This window comes from Leptopilina heterotoma, unplaced genomic scaffold, assembly GCF_015476425.1.
Source record: "Leptopilina heterotoma isolate Lh14 unplaced genomic scaffold, ASM1547642v1 Lhet_97, whole genome shotgun sequence".
Classification (NCBI taxonomy): Eukaryota; Metazoa; Arthropoda; class Insecta; order Hymenoptera; family Figitidae; genus Leptopilina; species Leptopilina heterotoma.
In genome coordinates this window covers 262,592-275,397 of record NW_025111203.1, presented here as the reverse complement: position 1 = coordinate 275,397, position 12,806 = coordinate 262,592, and the positions used below count along the sequence as shown (strand labels likewise).

Sequence of the window (12,806 nt, the reverse complement as noted above, 5' to 3'; positions counted from 1 at the left end):
GTCATCCTGATGAGGTTTTCTCCCGTCTAAAACGGTTCAGTTTGCGAATTAATTTCGATAAGTGTCAATTCGGAAGGTTGGAGTTGGAGTTTCTCGCTTTTTCTATTGATCATCAGGGTTATTACAATTATTATTTTTTTTTCTTTTTTATCGTTGACACTTGGAGGGGAGTGTGTGGCGGCAGCTTAATCTTTGCTCCGCTTGCCATAGAATTGGCCCTTAGGTTTCCCCTCTTTTTCCTTATGAGGAGGACTAACTGTGATCATCGAGGTATGAATGTCATTCTTTCTAGTTGTAACGTCGAGAAGAGAACATAATCTTATAGTTGAGAGTAAGCCAGATGGCAGTATTATTTTCCAATAAATAATGTTAAATAGAATTTATAACGTGATTATTTGGTCTTTGGGAATCTGACCAATTTTGGTACTTACCATCCAAATTTCATAAACATTTTTAGAAATTTATTTATTTATTCTGTTTGAAATTGAAAAATTTTGTCCGCCACATTGGATTCGCCATTTTGGATTATTTTTTGACGTCACAGTTGAATTCAACGACCTCAAAAACCCTTGCGTACTAATTTTTATAAATATCTGTTTAAAATTGAAAAATTTTGTCCGCCATATTGAATCCGCCATTTTGAATTTTTTTTAAACGTCATATTTGAATTCAGAGACCCCAAAAACCCTTGTATACTAAGTTTCATAAAAATTCAGCGACCAGATTTTGCTGGACATTTTGGGCCACTTATATGAATATTTTTTCAAACAGGGAAGGGGTAAAAGTTAAAAAAGCAGCGTGTAAACTGTAAAAGAAAAATTATTTTCAATTTTTAATATGTTTGTAAATGTCAAAAGTGTTTGTTCAAAATCATAAAACTTCATCATTTTATTTTATTATTATTTATTATTATATTTAAATTACTTTCATTAAATAACGAAGAACCGCTTCTATGGAAATTAAAAATTTCTTAATTTATAATTCATGTTTAAAAATGAAATAATATTAAAATAATTTTAAAAGCATTCTTAAAATAAGAAAAAGTTTATATGTAAATAATTAGAAAATAAACTGGAATCTCTAACATCCGATTCTTACACTTTTATTTTAAGTCACGGTCACTTTATTCAAATTCTTTTTTTTCATATGTGCTTTTGATATACGGAAATTTAAAATGAAGCCACTAACAATAAGTAACAGTGTTTAAGCATTGGAATAAATATTTTAATTTTCATTTCGAAATGAATTTTATTAATTTTATTTTAAGTATTCTTATAAAAAGTAACAAAAATCGATATCATCCTAGATCCTATATGCAAAGTTAAGAATTTTTTATTTTCGGATTTAAAAATTAACACAATTTTTCAATCAACTAAAGAAAAAACTTTTAATCTATTAGAGTAGATAGTTCTTCCTTAATAAATGTGAAATTATTATGTTTTAAAAAATTGAAATAAAAGAAAATAAAATGTTTTTCTTAATTTAGGTGTAAATGATTTAGAAATATTTGAATCTTCAATACATAATATAATGTATAATTTCAAAAGTTTTCTTAATTGGTGACAAACTATTAACGATGTTAACAGCTTAGTCATAAACATATAACGTACTCATAAGTCTGAAGGATGGTCTTAAACGTATGTTTCAAAGGTTTGTTGACTGTGTGTTATTTCTAAAGCGCTTATACTAGCGTCTAATTAGTTAATAATGTTATAATATTAGAGTTTACAAATATCTTTATACTATCTTCCTTAGAATTACAGTAGTAAAAATAGGAATTAATTTTCTAGTGTTTAAAAACGATAGAAAATGAAAAAAAGTTCTTTCCTTATTTTCAGTTATTCACTATTTCATTAATTTACTGAAATAAATGCAAACAATCATAATTTTATGTTTTCATAATTATAAAACCGCGAATAAAATACACGTTTAATACATACGTGTTTTTATTCACAATTATATGTATAATACCTAAATATGTGATTACATATGTAAATTTGAAATTTCACATATCATTTTTATATATATGGGCAATTAAAACTTATAACATTTTAATAATTAAGACCAAATTAGGCTTTAGTATAATTTAACAATTTTAATTATTTTTCTAACTACGCTTGAAATTAGTACAAATATATAATTATACATATATTATTTAAATAGGAACATATAATAACAAAAATCTAAAGCGGCATAAAGTGTAAGTCATTTTTATTGATATTATAGAGATTTTTAAAAAACGAAAAAATTTTATAAATAAAAAAAAAGGTTCGAACGTTTCAAAAGCGTTGATTACGACATGTGGATTTAATTTTATTATTAGGTGAATCGATTCGCAATGCAGAAACTGTAGCTGAAAAAATATGTTTAAAAAAACTAAATGAAGGGAAGAATCTAGAACTTTTTAATATTCTGTAGCCGTTTCAAGTTCATGGACCTTGCGCGCGGATATCAAAATATGTATACGATTTACATGGAGCTTCAGTGGGAAATTTATACTAGATATTTTTCGTAACCATTTTTTTATAGACAACTTATAATTTTAAGAATTATCCGGAATAATCCCAAACCTATACTGCAAAACGTTTAATGTAAACGTGCCGCAAATATTTTTGGAAAACTTGCTGACAATCTAAATCTGTTACATAAAAACGAATATAGAGTTAATTCTAAATATAGGTCTAAATTTCCAATATTGAATGTTTAAAAGTAGAATATTTTTTATAGAGAAAGGAATAAATGAATATACAAATAATAATTATTCATATACGATAATATATTCTGCAAAAGATTTTAAACATTTCATATTCAAATGTGAAGTTACATTTTAGTTAATACATTCTTAAATAGACAAAAAATTATTTTTATAACCGAAAAGTGCACTCATAATGAAATGTTTATTGATTTTTCTTCTTGATACTGTTTATAGAAATTTATGTACTGCAAATAAGAAATCAGTTATGATATTATTAATTTCTTCTTTACTATCAATTCACCATCAATTTATATTTACCGCCAAATCCGGTTTGCTATTATTAGTAATTATGGGTAAAAATGAGGCTCACGCTTATTCATGATTAGCTCTTTTTGAAATTCACCATTAAATTATAAAGTTAAAATTAATAAATTCCCTGCTAGAAGATTTAGTGACTAGAAATTAATTTAATAAGTTTACTTACGATTCTTAGATTCTGCAAATGTGATAATTGTATTTGATATGAAGGACAGGCCATTCTCCCAGTATTTCTTTGACTTGAATTACCTGTAAAAATAATTACGACCATCAATTACGACATAATAGGCATAGGTGAATAAGAGGCAAAAATATGGTTTCCTGTATTAGCTATAAAGCTATTACTATTATATCACTTATATTATCTAAATTATAACCTTTTCTTATCCCACTTTATTACTCACAAATATTAATATAATTAAATTGTAGATTTCAAGAAAGCTAATATTTCTTCTGCTTTCAAAGGTTTGCCTCATGGTTAACCATGTGTAAATTGAATCTGGGTTCTAGCCATAACATAGGCGAGAAGCCCGACTTTAAATATACTAGGAGAGCCCAGGGGGTCGATTTCGTGACTTATTCCGGATTCCACATTCCGGATTTCACATTCTGGATTCCACATTTCACATTCCTGATTCCACATATCACTCCGGAATGTGGAATCCGAAATGTGGAATTCGGAATGAGAAATGTGGAAATCGGAATCCGAAATGTGAATCCAGAATCTGGAATTCGGAATGTGATTACTGAATATGGAATCCGGAATGTGAAATCCGGAATATGGAATTCGAAATGTAGAATCCGAAATGTAGAATGTGGAATTCGGAATGTGAAATGTGGAGTCCGAAATGCAGAATGTCGAATTCGGAATGTTGAATATAAAAATCGGAATCCGGAATGTGGAATCCAAAATGTAAAATGTGGAATTCGAAATGTGGAAACCGGAATCTAGAATTTTAAATACGGAATCCGGAATCTGGAATGTGAAATGTGGAAAAAAATAATAAATATAATAATAATAATAATAATAATAATAATATAATATAATAATAATATAATATATAATATATAATATAATATATAATATATAATATGTAATATAATATAATATAATAATAATAAATATTATGGAAACTGGAATCTAGAATTTTAAATATGGAATCTGGAATGAGGAATGTGAAATTTTGAATAAAAATCCGAAATGTGGAATGTGGAATCCGGAAGAAGTTAAAAAATCGACCCCAAGGTAAAAGTAAAGCTTCAAATTGAATTTTTTATTAATTGTTGTTTTATTTTGACATTTATAAAGAATTAAGTATATGCCTTCCACTGTTCGGAACAAATATTGTGCGCGAAATTCAGGCGAATTCCTAACGAATTTTTTGTAAAAATTCCGCTCGAAATCTGGAGGTGATTCCGCAAGAAATAAGTCCTTGTAGGGGGACGTGATTTTATAATGTTACCTATACTCTCAGTTATACCAGTTTTTCTAGATATTCTATTAATATAGGACTTTTAAATTTGAGAATTAGTTCGTTACTGTATATTGAATAAACAAATAAAATGAAGGTATTTTTTATGAAATAAAGTTATTAATAGAAAATAATTGAAGATGTAATATTTTGATGATCTTGCTATTTCTAATGCAATTTGTAACTTCTGTAAACTTTTTAGAATAGTGCCTCTTCAATTAAACGTTAATTGAGAACACTATACTCGATGACACTAAATGTTTGGAGTCGTTAAAAAATAAAAAGTGCGTGATATTTTGTTAATTATTGCAAGCAAATGTTTTTCACTAACAATGTAAGACAATGATGTAGGTAAATTGAAGAGAATAATTAAGTGTAATTAAATTTTTTTAAATAGTTTCTAAAATTTTTAGTAGTATTAATTATTTTTGGAAATATTTCTACACAGAATAGAACTTTGTGACGCAAGTAAAAATCCAAAGCCCAAAACATACCAATCTTTAAATCACGACATTTTGTAAATGCAAATGTTAGAAAATTTACAAATCTACCATTCGAAAGCTTACAATAATCATACAATACTATAATTAAAATCCTGCAATTTCTACATTGATGGTAGTGTAAGTATATGATTCGTAATAGTTGAATTATTATTTGTTTAATTGCAAAAAGAAATGTACTCATTATTTTGATAGTTCTTTCAATCCTGTATTATATTTTATTTGGCTTTTCCCAGCTATTAATTGCATGCACTTTGTACTATTTTATTGATCCACACAGTTATATACATGTAACTAAATATTTATATAGAAATATTTTTGTACTTAGTTTTCCATGTTAAATTCTATCAATAAAAGTACATTGATAAAAGTAAATTTTAGCCGTATTTATTTCAGGACAATATGTAATATTTTATTTAATCTGACTTTTGACTATAAATTACTTATAACATGAAAATTTATTTATAATTAATGTATTTCTCTTTGAGTATCAAAGAGCAAAAACGTACCAACCGAGAAAACATTTTTACACAAAACGTTAATTTTTAAATTTTAATTTCGACATATTGGATCCGACATTTTGAATTTTCTGAAATTGGACATTAGATTCGGAATCATTGATCCAAAAAATCTAAGTATTCCAAGTGATACTGAAATCGAAGTAGATTTAATATTTTTTCGTCCATGACATATATACAAAGGTGGCACGACTTTTTATTATAGGCCATATGCCTGCCATGGGGTGTCAAGGGGTTAAAAATTCAACTCCTTCCACATTTTTTATTATGTTTCATTGCCAAATTTTTATAGGATTGTTTCAACATTCTAAATAAACTATCTTTTATGAAGTATGAGAAATTTTATTCTTTTAAAAAAAAAAATTTTTTTTAAATAATTTTTTCTCAATTTTAATAATAAAAATAAATTTAGATCACAAATGCGATGCTAGAACAGAAAATGCAGCTTCTTTACAACTTAGATATCGAAAGGTTTAAATTGCACTAGTCTCTTCATTAAAATTTGATTATTTTTATACTAAATAAGTTCGATTTATGTGCAGATAGAATAAATAAAAAAATTTTTGATATGATTCTCAGAATGTTTTAATTTACAGTTAAAGCGCTGTTTTTAGAAATCAAGGCAGCAATACTAATATTTTCACCTTCTATTTCAAACAAAAGAGAGAAAAACCCATTCAGTTTATTAATTAGGTAAAGTTTTAAGTGCATTTATTTTAAAATCATATTTCACTCACTTGCTGAATTGAAATTAAATTAAAATTAAAGCTCACGAAATGATAAAAAGTCCTCGACTACTTTAATAATTAGTGATAACTTGTTTTTAAATAAAAATATTCTTATTTGTAGAGCCAAATATACGCTCGCAGACTAAACAAATTAAAATAAGTTATCGATAAAGTAAAATCTATCAAATATCATATTAAAGTCACAAACAAATTTTTTAACATATATGTTAATTTTTCAACATGAAAATTATTTTTTTCAATTAAAATTGTTGTTCTAAAAATATAAGTCATGGAAATACGTTCCATGCATCCGAGAGGTTTGGTTGAGACTATTATTATAATTATTTGAGAAAGAAAAATTGAAAAAATTTAATAATTCATCAAATTTCTTTGAAATATATATATATATATATATACATATATATATATATTTTTTTTTTTATTTTTATAATAATAATAAATAATAAAAATAATTTTGAAAATTCTGTAACGCGTTCTCTAAAACAAAATTTACCTTTAGAAGCTTATATTAATTTATTATTTGATTATTAAAGAAAAAGGAGTAATTTATTGAATACTAATAATTATTATTAATATTTCTGTAGTAAATAAACTTTTATGAGTAACAATAAAAATGTAAATAATTAGCAAAATTGCTCTTATTGAAATAAGTTTTAAAAAAAATTTTTTCTTTTTTTTCATTAATTTATACAATCTTATTTATTTTAATTAATTACTAAATTATTATTATTATTGTTTATAATTATTTAAATTTATATTTTATGTAACACTGTTGAGAATTATACACTAAACACTAAGAACTAAGGCGGAAAAATATCGCACGCACGGGGGATCGAACCCTAGACCTCGAGGACGCAAGTCGAATACACTAACCGCACAGCCACGCAAGCTTCGAAGTGATTTTACTTAAACTTCCTTTTGAATTAAGGGAAGGATACATACAGTGCTATAATAATGAATTCACTGTATATTATATTTATTTAAAGAAAAATTATTACAAATATATGTTTTATATATTTATATACATTTTAACAAGACATTATATATTAATTAATAGGTATAGCATAAAAATATGATAAAAATTATTAATTTAATTATTTATTAAAATAATAATAAAAAATATATATTTATACATTTTTAAAAAATAAGAAAAATTTTATTATTAATAATACATAATAGTAAAAATAATTAATAAATAATAATTTATTATTATTATGATATACCTATTAACTAATAATGAATAATATATTAATTAAGTGTTTGATGTTATTGTTGATGAATAATGTTTTTAAAAATCTTGGAAAATATTTTAATAGTTAATAAATGAAACGATGTTGTTATTAATAGTGGCCGGTTTAATGCCATTATAACAAATTTTGTTTGTTTTTTAACTCCTTCGCAGTACTGATTTAGTGTTATGCCAGTTTTCTGCCAGCACTGATTTTAATACTTTTTTAACTCCGACGTATTACTGATTCGTTTTTGGAGTCAGTATGCTCCCAGTACTGATCGGGTTCCGAAAGTCAGTACCGACGGTCAGTACTGAGTCAGTACCATGCCGGTGTTTAACTCCGTCCTTACTCCGGACATTTCTACTTGGGCGAGGACATGAAAAGTTATCTTGGACATTTTAGAAAATTCTTAGGATATCTTTAAGACATCATACTGCCTACTAGGAAGTTTTCTTAAATTTTTAATAACAATTGTTTTTTCAAATTCCATGCAAAATTTGGAAATGTTTGTTTGTTGAGCACGCGTTTGTAAAGGATTAAGAGTTTTTGGCAAAATTTTAAGTAATTAATGAAGGATGGTTAGTGCAGTGTTGGAGATAGGAAAGGAAAGTGTTGTGATGCAAGAAAAAAAGTATATGTGTACGAGGAATTTCTCGATCTCATTCCATATAGAACTTTTCCACGTGAGGTAGATGAGGGAATAGAAAGGATGCAGGAAATTTTTTTTATTATCAGAAAATACAAAAGCTCTTATTCACATGGACCATGAAGGGCATTAATTGAATTTCATTTATTGTATAAGTAAAAAATTGCTAGGAAAACAAAAGTGTAAAGATATACAAAAATATAAAAAAATGTATAGAAAAATGGATTCTACAACGAGTTTCTTAAAGATAGAAAATAATGTTTCATGTAAGCGTTAAACTTGAGTTGATTAGTATTGAAGATGTCGATGTAATCCATGCCCAATGGAAATAAGAATCACAAATTAAAGATACGTAGAAGAGTAAATAAACTATCCTATTAATAAAAAAAATCAAGATTTTATGCCAAATTTAATAAAACTTGTGATTATCTCGAAAACCAGAACCAACAAAATGAGAACTTCTCATGTGGAAGTCCACGTATATATTGACTAAAGGTGATCAAACTGTTGTAGTTCTAATTACTCAATTGGAATTACCATGGATTCAATTTCAAATTCGAACGGCGCCCATATAAAATTCGTATATATGTCACAATTAATGAATAAATAAAGTTATAACGTTTTTGTTATGGAATCCAATTCCAATAAAAATAAATTTGTAAAGTTCATGATAAATCAATTTCAAAAGGTTTTGTGAAAAATTCCCTTTTTTCACTGGAATTAACCCTATAATGCTGTAATAATTTTAAAAAAAGTATTATCATTATAAGGCAGTAATGGATTGTCTAAATGTTTAATAAAAATTTCAAATTATTTTCAAAATAAATCCCAAAGTCTCTAATTAAAATTAAGCAATAGACAAATTTAGTTAATGCGGTTCGAGTCAAAATTATAAATAAGCAATTTTTTTTTCGAAATAAAAAGCGCATTTTTACTGTAGGAGATATAAATGTTAGAAATAAATATTAGGAACAATAATTCTTTTGTCTGAACAATTTTCTTTCAATGCTAAAAGAATGGCAATTAACAAACTTTGTTCAGAGTGATTATTACAGTGTCACATTTAATCTTTACTCGCTATTATGCTAAGCTCCAGAAATTCGTCAAGAGCATTTATTACCTCAAATTATATTTTTTGTGTGTAACAATAATATCGTAAAATTAATATGTATAATATATTATTAATGTTAAACAACAGAGATAATTTGTCAAATGTAATTTTGCTTATTGTAAATTATAATAATTAATAACAATAATAATAATTATTATATAAATTAAAATTTTTCGCTTTAAGTAAAGTCAATTAGACTTATTCAATAAGTAATCTCCAAAATGAAATATTGGGTTAATTTTTAAATGAAAAATAAAAATTCTTCAACTTGCATTATTTTTTGAAAAAAAAAAATTTATTATTATTATTATTATTATTAAAAGCTATATTATTAACACTATGATACAATATTGTAGAACTTATACAAAACCTTTTCAATTATAATTTTGTGGCAATGTTAAATTAATTTGATCAAAGACGTTTCTCTAATAGATTAAATTAGTCTTTACCGAGTTTGTCATTTTTAAGTCTTCTACCCATTTCTCCATAAATGTATAAAGGTAACGGAACTCGAGTTTAACATTTTTGTTTTACATAATTTCTTTAAACTTTTTATTTTCTAAATATTTCCCATTGCATAAGTTAATATTAATTGTGAAACAGAAGATTTATTTGTTCGTGTGTATATTAAATTACATCGCAAAGAATTAGCGTAAATTGTAAATGCAAACATTATCCGTCTGCCCGCATTGTGTAATGCGTATTACGATGATCAAAAACTGCTAATTTATTTTGTCCGTTAATTTCCTCTAAAAAATTAATTACTAAATTTTTCTTTAATTACTTTTCTAATTACTTAAAATAATTGAGTAATTATTTTTACATATTTATGAAAATCTGTTTATTTATTTATTCAAAATTAGGTAATATTTAAAGTAAAATATTAAAAATAAAATATCCTTATTAATAAAATCAGATGTCTGTCTGTACATTGCTTAAAACTTCAAAATGTTAACATGATTAGTTATTATGGACATCAGAGATTCCAAAAATGTTCTTAAAAAATTTAATGTATGTATGTATGTATGTATGTATGTATGTATGTATGTATGTATGTATGTTTGTCTGTCACAAAAACTTTGTACCCCAATCACACAAAAACATGTGAATCGATTTAAGTCCAACTTGGTAGGTTATTAGGTATTGACCCAAGGAAGGTTTATAAATTTACAGATTTAAAAAATATTAATTAGAACGGGAGATATTCAATTTTTTCAAAAAATTCAAAAAATCGAAAATTTCAAAATTTTTTATTTTTCATGGATTGCTTTTGAAGTTTATATACTTGAGTATTATATGTTACTAGCTGTCGTACCCGTCTTCGACGGGTTTTAGTTTCTACCAATACATTTAAGTTTCTACCAATCTGGAAAATCAGGAAATAGCTAGGGAATTTAATTTGACCGGAAAAAAATAATAATTAGTTACCATTATAGCTATTTTAGTAGGAAAATATTACTATTTGAATCAGTGATTGACTTTTTGTTATCAAATTAGTTATTTTAACCAATTCAAATGCAGAGAACAATATTTATCAATTTGTAGTACTTTAATTAATGTATTAAAAAAATTAAATTTTCCATACAGTTTTTGGAGTTATAGTAGAGTCTAATTGGAACTAATTGTATCGCAAGTAGACCCTACGTTACGACTGCTAAAACCTAACATAAGACCTAAATTTTAGGCTGAAAGTAGGGCTTAAATTTTGACTCGGGTCTGTTTTCATAAATATTATACATCAATAAAAATTGAAGTAAAAAGCAATTTTTTAAAAGCGAATTAATATAATGAAACTTTTTCTTAATTTGATAGGAAAATTCCCGGTTCGGCATATTCCCAGCTTTTTACAGTTTTTCCCGTTTGGTAGATACCCAGTTAAATGTATTAGTATAAACAGAAAACTGTACGACAGCAAGTAATACAATCTATATTTATATGAACTTAAGAAACAGTATTTTCATAAAATAAGTAAATTTTTATAGCCATTTGTAGATTTATTTATGGATAAAATCAAGTAAATTTAAATTTGACAAAAAAGAGATAAACCGTGAAAAGTTTGGACAAAGCAGGGAATTTTGTTAAACAAAAATAGACACCGTGTTAACTTTTGTCTTTACATTGCTCAAAACATCTCTTAAAGTTAAATCTAGAGTTAAAATGAAAAAACGTTTTAACATGTAAGTTTTTGCCTAGTGGCATAATATGCTTGTATTGTATCACAGGTGACTTACAATTCTTGACATCCTGCGAAATCATTTTAATCATAAAAAATTTCCATTTTCAATATTTCTGAACTTCTTGAAAATATTAGATTGATTTGATAAATAATTTTGAATTGCACTATTTTGACATCAAAATATTAATCAGAGACTCCAAAAATACTACTGAATTATACTTCATATAGTAATTAGTATCGATTTTTTGATATATTGAAAATTTTTTATATTTCTTGTAGGATAGTATTTTTTGCAAAATTATGATAAAATCTGACTAAATAACATATAATATTCATTTTTAGAAAGTTTAAAAGCTATCCATTAAAAATTGTGAAATTTGGAAATTTTCCATTTTTCAAGTTTTTGAAAATATTTTTATATTTACATCTTAGTTGTAGAATAGTATTTTTTGAAAAATTATGCTAAAATGTGACCAAATAACATGTAATACTCAAATATAGAAAGTTTAAAAGCAATCCATAAAAAATGTAAAATTTTGAAATTTTCGATTTTTTGAAAACATTTTTATACTTACATATTAGTTATAGGACTTTATTTTTTGCAAAGTTATGCTATAATGTGACTAAATAACATATAATACTCAAGTATATAAACTTCAAAAGCAATCCATGAAAAATAAAAAATTTTGAAATTTTCGATTTTTTGAATTTTTTGAAAAAATTGAATATCTCCCGTTCTAATTAATATTTTTTAAATCTGTAAATTTATAAACCTTCCTTGGGTCAATACCTAATAACCTACCAAGTTGGACTTAAATCGATTCACATGTTTTTGTGTGATTGGGGTACAAAGTTTTTGTGACAGACAAACATACATACATACATACATACATACACATATACATACATACATTAAATTTTTTAAGAACATTTTTGGAATCTCTGATGTCCATAATAACTAATCATGTTAACATTTTGAAGTTTTAAGCAATGTACAGACAGACATCTGATTTTATTAATAAGGATTTAGTCACATTATAGCATAACTTTGCAAAAAATAAAGTCCTATAACTAATATGTAAGTATAAAAATGTTTTCAAAAAATCGAAAATTTCAAAATTTTACATTTTTTTATGGATTGCTTTTAAACTTTCTATATTTGAGTATTACATGTTATTTGGTCACATTTTAGCATAATTTTTCAAAAAATACTATTCTACAACTAAGATGTAAATATAAAAATATTTTCAAAAACTTGAAAAATGGAAAATTTCCAAATTTCACAATTTTTAATGGATAGCTTTTAAACTTTCTAAAAATGAATATTATATGTTATTTAGTCAGATTTTATCATAATTTTGCAAAAAATACTATCCTACAAGAAATATA

The 12,806-nt window shown here is 25.2% G+C and overlaps 1 protein-coding gene across 2 annotated transcripts in view; it reads right to left on the bottom strand.

The window, feature by feature from the left end:
• LOC122512288 (lachesin-like) overlaps positions 1–12,806 on the bottom strand; it is a 37,744-nt gene that overhangs the window by 19,437 nt on the left and 5,501 nt on the right. Inside the window, exons 1-2 of one of the 2 annotated variants that reach the window (XM_043628038.1) lie at positions 3,391–3,509; positions 3,180–3,262 (exon numbers count right to left, since the gene is read on the bottom strand). The gene's annotated coding sequence lies outside the window, so the exon portion shown is untranslated. Of the gene's footprint in view, positions 1–3,179; positions 3,263–3,390; positions 3,510–12,806 lie in introns of those variants that run through there. The other variant, XM_043628037.1, reaches the window with a different exon arrangement.